We start from the raw sequence: 10000 nt of genomic DNA, 5'->3' as shown, positions 1-10000 counted from the left end.
CAGATTTGAATGGCCATGTCGGAAGTGAAAATGAGGCGATTGGGCGGGTGGCATGGGGGCCATGGAATTTTGGGGAGAGAAACCCAGAAGGAGAGAGTGTAGTGGACTTTGCTGTGTCATTCGACATGGCAATAGTAAACACATTTTTTTGAGAAGAAAAGGGAACACCTAATAACATATAGGAGTGGGGGAAGATTCTCCCATAGACTATTTCTTGATAAAAGGATAAATCTGGTGGAGGTCAAGAACTGCAAAGTTATTCCAGGCGAACCATGAGCCCCCCAACACAGGGCTGCTATGTATGGACTTGAAGTTGAAAAGGGAAAGAAAACCAAAGCTAAAGGGATAAGGAAAATTAAATGGTACGAATTACAGAAGGAAGGGGATAAGAAGAGAGAGTTTAAGAGGAGGGTTTTGGAGGATATTGATATAGGGATTGAAGATGTTCAAGAATGGTGGGCACGAAATGCAGCAGTAATAAGAAGGCATGGAAAGGAGCTGCTAAGAAGAGACATCTGGTATCATATGGGAAGAAAAGGATAGTTGGTGGTGGGATGAAGACATTGAAGAAAGTAGTAAAGGATAAGAAGGAGGCAAAGAAAAGATGGGAAGAGTCACAGTCAGTGGAAGACAGAAATAGGTACAGAGAGAAAAACAAGGTGGTGAAAAGGGGTGGGAGCCCAAGCTAAAGGCAAAGGTCGTTATGTATGATGTGTATAATGAGCTGGGGACAAAGGAAGGATTAAAGAAGATGATGAAGCTATCAAAGGCTAGAAATAAGAGCACCAAGATATAACACACATCAAACAAATAAAGAATCAAGAGGGTGTAGTGCTTAGAAGGAGGAAGACATTGTGAAGAGATGGAAAGAATATTTCGAACAGTTGTTAAATGAAGAAAATAATAGACTAATAAGAGAGGATGGGCAAGTGAACATTGGCATGGTAATGAGGTTTTCTAGGCAAGAGGTACTAAATGCACTGGAAGAAGATGAAGGAATGGGAAGGCAACCGGACCAGACATGATCCCGGTGGAGGCATGGAAAGCATTAGGAGATGAAGGAGTGGATATACTGTACGATCTTATGATAAAGATCCTTGAACAGGAAAAGATACCAAATGAGTGGCGTGGGAGTATATTGATCCCAATTTTTAAAGGGAAAGGCGATGTCCAAGAGTGTGGTAATTATAGGGGCATTAAATTGATGTCCCACACTTTGAAGATACTGGAAAGGATGATAGATGCTAGACTGAGAGAAGAAGTACAAATAGGTAAAGAGCAGATGGGATTTATGAAGGGAAGGGGAACAACAGATGGTATATTTTGTCTGAGGCAAATAATGGAGAAATTCGGGGAAAGACAAAGGGACCTACATATGGTATTCATTGACCTTGAAAAGGCTTATGACAGAGTCCCGAGACAAGAGGTATGGAGGAGCCTGAGGGAGAAGATGGTGCCAGAGAAGTATGTGCGATTGATACAAGAGATGTACCGGAATGTATTTACCAGAGTGAGGAGCAGTGTTGGGGAGACAGAAGGTTTTGAGGTGAGAGTAGGATTACACCAGGGTCGGCTCTGAGCCCATTTATCTTTAACATAGTGATGGATGTTATAATAGAGGAAGTAAGGGAGACAGTACCATGGAACATATTGTATGCGGATGATATTGTTCTGTGTGCAGAGCGCAGGGAAGAGCTGGAAGTGAAATTGGAAAGATGGAGACAAGTACTGGAGGACAGAGGAATGAGAATAAGTTAGATCCAAGACAGAATATATGTGTACCACCACTGAGGGGGATGATAGAGAAAGTATTCAGCTTGGTGGAGAGCAAATAAGGAGAGTTGATAAGTTTAAGTATTTGGGATCTTTTGTTAACGCTGGAGGAAGTATGGAAGAAGAAGTAAACATCGGTACGGGAGGCAGCTGGAACACTGGAGAAGCGGCCTCGGGAGTTCTTTGTGACAAAAGAGTGCCGCTTAGGTTAAAAGGAAAATTTCACAAGACGGTGGTAAAAGTAAGCAGCAATGCGTATGGTACGGAAACAGCAAGCATGAGAAAAGCAGAGCAGAAGAAGATGGATGTGGCAGAAATGAGAATGCTTAGGTGGATGTCTGGGGTAACAAGAGTGGATAGGATCAGAAATGACTACATAAGGGGGTCAACTAAGGTGGTGGAAGTATCAAAGAAAGTGCAGGAGGGGAGGCTGAGATGGTATGGACACCTGTTGAGGAGAGATGAGGACCACGCTGAGAGACATACTATGGGAGTGGAGGTGCAAGGAAGAAGAAAGAGAGGGAGACCAAGAAAGAGATGGAAGGACTGTGTGAGAGGAGATTTACATGAGAAGGGAATTGATGAGGCAGAAGCGCAAGATAGAAATAGATGGAAACGGCTCATCCGAAACGGCGACCCCATATAAAAATGGGAAAAAGCTGGGAAGAAGAAGAAGATACTTAGATATGACAAAATTGGAAAATACTATACTTTGACAGTTCTCTCTAACCAAACCTAACCTAACCTCTGATGACTTTGAATGTATGTACTTAGTTAGGTAAGAGATATTAGTGAGTCATTGCCATGTGGCTAGCAACCTCATTCCATGTGATTTACTGTGAATAGAGTGGTTAATATATATATATAATATATATATATATATATATATATATATATATATATATATATATATATTATATATATATATATATATTATATATATATATATATATATATATATATATATATGTATATATATATGTATGTATATAGGTGTCTATACTTACCCATATATATATATATATATATATATATATATTTTATATATATATATATATATATATATATATATATAATATATATATATATATATATATATATATATATATATATATATATATATATATATATATGGTTTAGATTAAACCAGCCATACGACCTATGATTTCACACTTTCTATTTTCTGATAGGCAGTTGTGTCGCTTCTTTTCTGATTTTTGCCTCTTTCTTATGCCAACCCTATTCACTGCCTCTTACGTTCGTGAAAACACTTTTACTCCTAGGTTTCATGTCTCATAACAAAATTAATATTCATACACACACAGATACATTATATATATACTATATGTACAATAAATATATATATATATATATATATATATATATATATATGCATATATATATATATATGTATATATATATACATATATATATACATATATACACACACACACACACATATATATAATATATATATATATATATATATATATATATATATATATATATATATATATATATATGCACACCATACATTTTGGTATTAAAAAATTACATTATAAACCGAGGGGTTACCTGAAAGCTGAAATAGCACTTTCATACGAGCAATAATTCATCATTTTTATCCGAAAAGAATTTCCAAATATGATATTTGATCACGTTCAGCAACTACGCTGTGAAGAGCTTTCACTGCAATGGCAACATGAGAATCCAATCAAAAGAGGGAAATATTCATTCATTTTCGCTTATATTGGCGTTTTCCTTTCAGTTTCCATTTCTCTCTGATAGCATTCCGGGGCAACATTCATAAAACACCAAACGAGCCCAATTCCTGTCGATTCTCATTCCAGTAAGTTTTCAATGAGCCATATTATAGGAATATGGAATGGAATACAGAATGCAGGCCTAAAGCCAACCACTGCCCAGGACCTTTCAAATCAAAGTGAGATTAGATCGGTTTGAAAGGTTTAACAGGAGGAAAACCTCTCAGTTGCACTATGAAATAATCGTTATGAGAGGGTGGATAGCAGATGCAAGAAATATAATATGAATGGAGGTACAGTAAGAGGAATGAAAGGGGTTGCAGCTAGGGGCCGAAGGGACGCTGCAAAGAACGTTGAATGCCTACAGTGTATCGCTGAGGTGCACTGACGGCACTACCATACTACGGGGTGAGCCAGGTTATAAAGCGTAAACATAGCGCCACTCAAAGGCTATTTAGAAATAAAACCTCAGGACATTCAAAATATCTTCAAACTACACGACTGTCGTTCCCGCTTGCCTGCCAGAAGCCACGCTCCATAAACCATGAAAAGACAGTCGAAGGAAAAGAAGACGTTGTTACCCTTGAAGTTCTAAAGAACTCCAGTAAGTAATCTGTTATTAATGAATTTCTGGGCTTTCTGCGGATAAAAAAAAAGACGTAAAATTCATCACGAAAAAATAAAAAAAGGGACGCTTAATTGTAAAAAAAAAAAAAAAAAAAAAAAAATCGCAAAATAGATAAAAACTCACCGCAAAAAATAAAAAAAAATGTTCGCTAAAAAGGACGAGATACGAGTATAAAAAAATCCTAGCTAACGCGACTAGAAAAAACGCTGTGTATACTATATTTTTGACGAAGATGTCAATAGGACTTTGAGGAAGATTGCTGGATCTGGAGAGATTTAGTCTTTTTGAAGAGTATGAGGCAACCTCGAGAGAGAGAGAGAGAGAGAGAGAGAGAGAGAGAGAGAGAGAGAGATGGTAGTGATTTTAGACATAATGGAGCAAAGCCTGCGTTACAGTAGCATAAAACTACGACAGCCTTGTAACTCTTAAGATTATTTTATATCTATCTATATATATAAGGGTGTGTGTGTGTGTGAATATACACATCCTTACATATAAATGCATTATATACATATATATATATATATATATATAGATATATATATATATATATATATATATATTATATATATATATATATATATATATATATATATATATATATATATATATATCTCATCATAAACCTTTTTCCCCTATTGGAAGTGGTGGCGCCAGGAGGGTACATCCTTCTGGTTTTCTTGTAAATCTTTGGGGATGAGGCTGCTGACCTATCTACGGACCCAGCAAACACGTATATAAAACAGGTACTATATATACATTACTCTATCTAGTGCCTAACTCTCTGACATTACCTTAAAACTTTCTCCTACCACGTCATCTACCAGTGAAAACATATATACCATTTATAAAAGAGAATAATAATTTTGTCATGATTGGTCACTGATAAATGTAGGCGCTGGGAAAAATAAACTAACAATATAAGGATACAATGATGAACAGAGCTTTTCCCGTGTCTCCACCAAAGATTAAGGTATAACGTTCTGACACTTACAATACACCCAAGGAGTATCATTATTATTAAACAAAAATATATTATTATTCTATAGTTTATCGAGGACAGTGAACAAAAATATTAAATCCCTATAGAGCTGATCAGAATGGTTTGTTTTAACTGAATCATTTTTTCTTATTAAAAAAAGAAGTAATATTTAATAAATGGATAAATCGAAACTAATGAAGACCCACACAACAATTAGAGAGGAATCCTGAGCCAGTGACAATGGACTAGTCCGCTCGCCCAAAACCCAACAGCAAATAACTGACAAGAATCTTCTTCAACATGAATGTCAAGTTAAGACGGTTGGCACAGGCCATCTGGGTATATTACAAACGTCTTTATCATATTCTGCTATTTTCCTATATGAATATACGTGCAAATTAAATCTACTCGAATGAACATACATGCCAATTCAACTTTCTCAAGTTAAAATGGATATAAATTCCGTTTTCTCAAATGATTAAGGCTGTACATACAAATTCCATTTCCTCGATATGAACATACATAATAATTCCACTTTCTCAAATGTACATAGATACAAATTCTATGATATAAAATGGAAATACATAACAATTGCATTTTCTCGAACAAATATACATACTAATACTAATTTCTCAAACGAACGCATATAAGGAAGGCGGAGTTAAACGGCACAAGTGGGTAATATGGACCCAGGCCGTTTTCTTTTTCTTTTTTTTCTAGGTGCTGCTACCTCATGGGAAGTGGATGTACTAAATCTATGGTTCCTCATTCAGCTGTAACGTAAGTGTCAGTTGAAAGCCATACTATGTTTATGCGCAAAATTCCCCTGAAATTTTCATCACCACCTGATCTACTGGTACGGGTCGGATAAAATCATTTTAGTAGGAATACCGTGACTTATAATTTAATCCACCATTGCACAATTCTTTAATATTATCCTGTGAATGTGGCTGACTAGAGAAAACTGCACCTCCAGCCCCTGTAGTCTGGTGAGGTAAAATGGCACAATGGTCCATTTTGCCTTCAGGTGGTCTGTTTTACCTTCTGATACAATACAGACAAATATTTCACATTTATATCAATGATTATTTTCAAAATACGCCTATAGCCTCTGCCATTGACTATATCCTATAATCTTCAAAATTGTCTGTTTTCTTGCAGAGACTTCAATATATATTATTCCTTCATAGAGTTAGGCTTTCCTTTTGTTGGTCTAATTAAAGGCAGTACCACAATGTATTTATTCAGATAAATTTTTAGTCACAAATATCAATAAAATGTATTAGCTTGTAATTAAATACAGTACTTGTTACTCAAACTCTACTGATGATATTCACGAGCCCCTAGGATTTGATGAAGTTCAGATTCCTAATGATACCTCATCCGAAGCAAGTTCCTAAAGATCAAGACCCACAAATGATAGCACTTCTGGTTATATTTCTCCATTTGAAACAAGTCCTCCTCCTAAAGCAGATCGAGTTCGTAAAGTAAAAAGACTATGTCGGAGCACATTACATCAAGCACATACAAGAAGATGCTTCAGGAAAAATGAATTAAGCGATAAGGATAAAAAGGAAAGAACAAAAATGCCAGTAGTAGTTAAACATAAGAGTGGCAAAGCACATCAGAAAAATAAAAATCGGTTTCGGGTTGTGTCTTGAAGAAAACAAAGAAAAGCCTGCATCGCTATCACTCAACAAGTAAGAATCATGGTAGTCCGAGGATAATGACGAGACATTATTGATGCTGCAGTGAAAAATACAGTAAGAGAGGAGGTGACGGCTGGATCCAGTGTACTACTTGTAAATACGGGGCTCATGACGGATGTGCAGGTGTAGATGAAGATGATTATGAATTCAGCTGTGAATTTTTTGCGTAGTTCTATATTTAATTTAGTTAGGCACTGACTCTTGCTGATAATAAGCTACCATTTCTTTGGACAAATAAAAGGACAATATGTTTTATATTTCTTTTAAATGAATAATAATCACTTGCCATGTAAGGCAACGTTACTTATTGGTAAGTAGTAAGATAAGAGATCATTATTCTAAGTGATATTCAGTCAAAAGCCAATTGCTTTCTAGAGTTTTGAGAACTAAACAATTTGAAGTTTATGCTGAATATTCATTTCAGTTTTCTATTGAGTACATTTACTGGTACATTTCTATGTGAAGACACATTTGGATGTGTAACAAGTGCTTACTCATGAGGGGCCATTTTGCCCTAACCATTATACATAATGGCCCACCTGGTTCTATTTTCTTTTGTCAATTTTCTTGGGTAAAGATGAAAACTATATCTTCCAAAGAGAGTTTATTTTGTTTATTGATTAAAAAAATAATTTTCTTTAAATATATTGCAAAGAGTTTTTAGAACCTGAACTCTAACCTTAAGTGTGACGTTTTGCCCCACCTTCCATTCCCTTCTCTTAAATGAACATCCATACAAATACAATTTTTTCGAATGAACATGCATATTAATTCCTTTTTCTCAAGAAAATATGCACAAAAATTACATTTTCTCAAATGAACATCAATGTACAATTTCCATTTTCTCGAATGAATATACACACTAATTCCACTACCTCAAATGAATATATACAAACATATTCCATTTTCTCAAAGGAATACACAAACTGATACAATTTTCTCAAATGAATATACATACTTATTCCATTTTTCCAAATGAATGCACAAACAAATTTCCTGCCTGAAATACAGAGAAAGACGATAGGTGTTTACATTTCATCAACGGAAGGTCATGTGCTATTTGCGCAAAGTTCAACATAACATTATCGCCAGCTGTTACCCGAGATTTAAACGCCCCATCATTTCAAGTACTTGGTCTCTAACCAAATCCTTCACTGTGCTTTTACAGCAAAATGGCAGAGTTGAGAGTGTATTCACTCAACTGAATAACACTTGCATGGTAATAACATTTCTCGTAATCAGAGTAAAGTTCCCAGTTTCGCGCCATGCAATTCCGGCGAAGATAAGGTTAGATAGAAGAGGAGGAAGGCAGTGCAAAGGGGGATGAATTATTTTGAACTACTGAGCTAAATAGAAGTTTATTCCCTAAATAATCGAATGTGACAAAGCCGCCAACGGGATAAGTATGACATTATCCCTGATTATATCTGTTGTACGACTTGGTGTAACTTTACAATATCCACTCCAACGTTGAGTAAACAAACGCGTCACTACAAAATATCAAATTTAGCGAAAACAAACAGCTCTCAGCATTTTGTAATTACACGAGCAAATATAAACAATTTGAAAACAAAACATCACGTTTTCAATTCAATATTTGTGAAAATAAACATTCGTTACATGAACTGGTACAAAAATAATCACCTAATAAAATTCTCGTGACAAACGCACACAATATATCCATGAACGGAAAGAAACAATATCAAAGCAACACAGTGTGTCATGTTACTAAATGGGGTATTTGGCAATAAACAATGGGGGTAGGGTTTTTTGATGAATAAGGAAAATCCTTATTTATTTAGCGGCATTTGTTAACTAAAATACGAGATCCTCCTTTATTGTACGATTCATTTTGATGCAAGATTATATTTTATAGTATATCTTATATTTTGTCACTTGTAAAGCCTGATTTTTCATGGTCTCAAATACTGTTTAATATAAATCCACTATAAACAGAATGTCTTACACCCAAGGAGAATTACACTCAATAAGCGCATCTGCTTAGCCAAGATTCAAACTTTGGCCTCAGTGATAAGCCCTTGACTTGGCCATTCGGCTCAGTCTATTATAATTACCAAAGTGTAAGTTATGGTCAAGGTATAGTAATTTTAATATCAAGTTAGATTTGTTGCTTATTATTTGTGAGTATAAAATGTAACACACACATGTATGTATATATATATATATATATATATATATATATATATATATATATACATACATATATATATATATATATATATATATATATATATATATATATATATATATATATATATATATATATATATATATATATATACACGAGTGTGTGTGCATGTCATGCTTGTCTGGTACAGTCTTTTGTTTTTATCCATAATATAATGTACGTGTGGCATCTATAATTTACTGAGAACTTCACAAATATCTTTTGTACTTTTTCATTTTCAAGGAAACTTGTTGCTACATTTATTTTTCTAGAGGCAACAGCTATTCATCTCGTTCCATATTTTCGGGATTCAGTTACATATAGTATATTATACATACATACATACTTTAATCATACAATGTATGTAAATGATGATGAAACCTGGATAAAATGCGGATCATTATTAATAACATATAGTTTTATCATAAACGAGTTGGGTGAAAATAAGATGCATTTCTGAATGATAAAGCACGCTCTTCTGCAATTAACTGTACGAAATCAAGAATACCTATTACTTCAAAAACCTCAAAAAATACATTTCCCCCTACTTCACAAATGATCTATTTTTATCTTCCGGTTCAAACGAGAGTATCACACAATTATAAAATCGCGGAATGAAATCGTTCTGCGATTGAGTTCTTTTTTACGAAGAAACAAAATCACATCTTCTGACAATGTTGAAAAGTCCATCTTCTCCTCACCACTGACTGACTCGACAGTTTAATCAGCAAACTCTAATTGTGAGATGAGAGATGAATGAAGAGGTCATTACTGTTTTTGTTCTTTCGAATTAAAACAAACCCGTTGATACCTTCACAACAAAAGGAAACTTAAGAATGATTAATTCCTCGTTGCTTTCAATCGCAAAATTTGGTCATTGCATTTCCGGCAAAAACCACCATACAAAGGAGCGTGAAAATATTATCGTCAAGATTAGACTCGAATATACGCATTGTT

Source organism: Macrobrachium nipponense, chromosome 8, assembly GCF_015104395.2.
Source record: "Macrobrachium nipponense isolate FS-2020 chromosome 8, ASM1510439v2, whole genome shotgun sequence".
NCBI lineage: Eukaryota > Metazoa > Arthropoda > Malacostraca > Decapoda > Palaemonidae > Macrobrachium > Macrobrachium nipponense.
The sequence above is the reverse complement of the archived record's forward strand: the minus strand, read 5'-3'. Positions refer to the sequence as shown.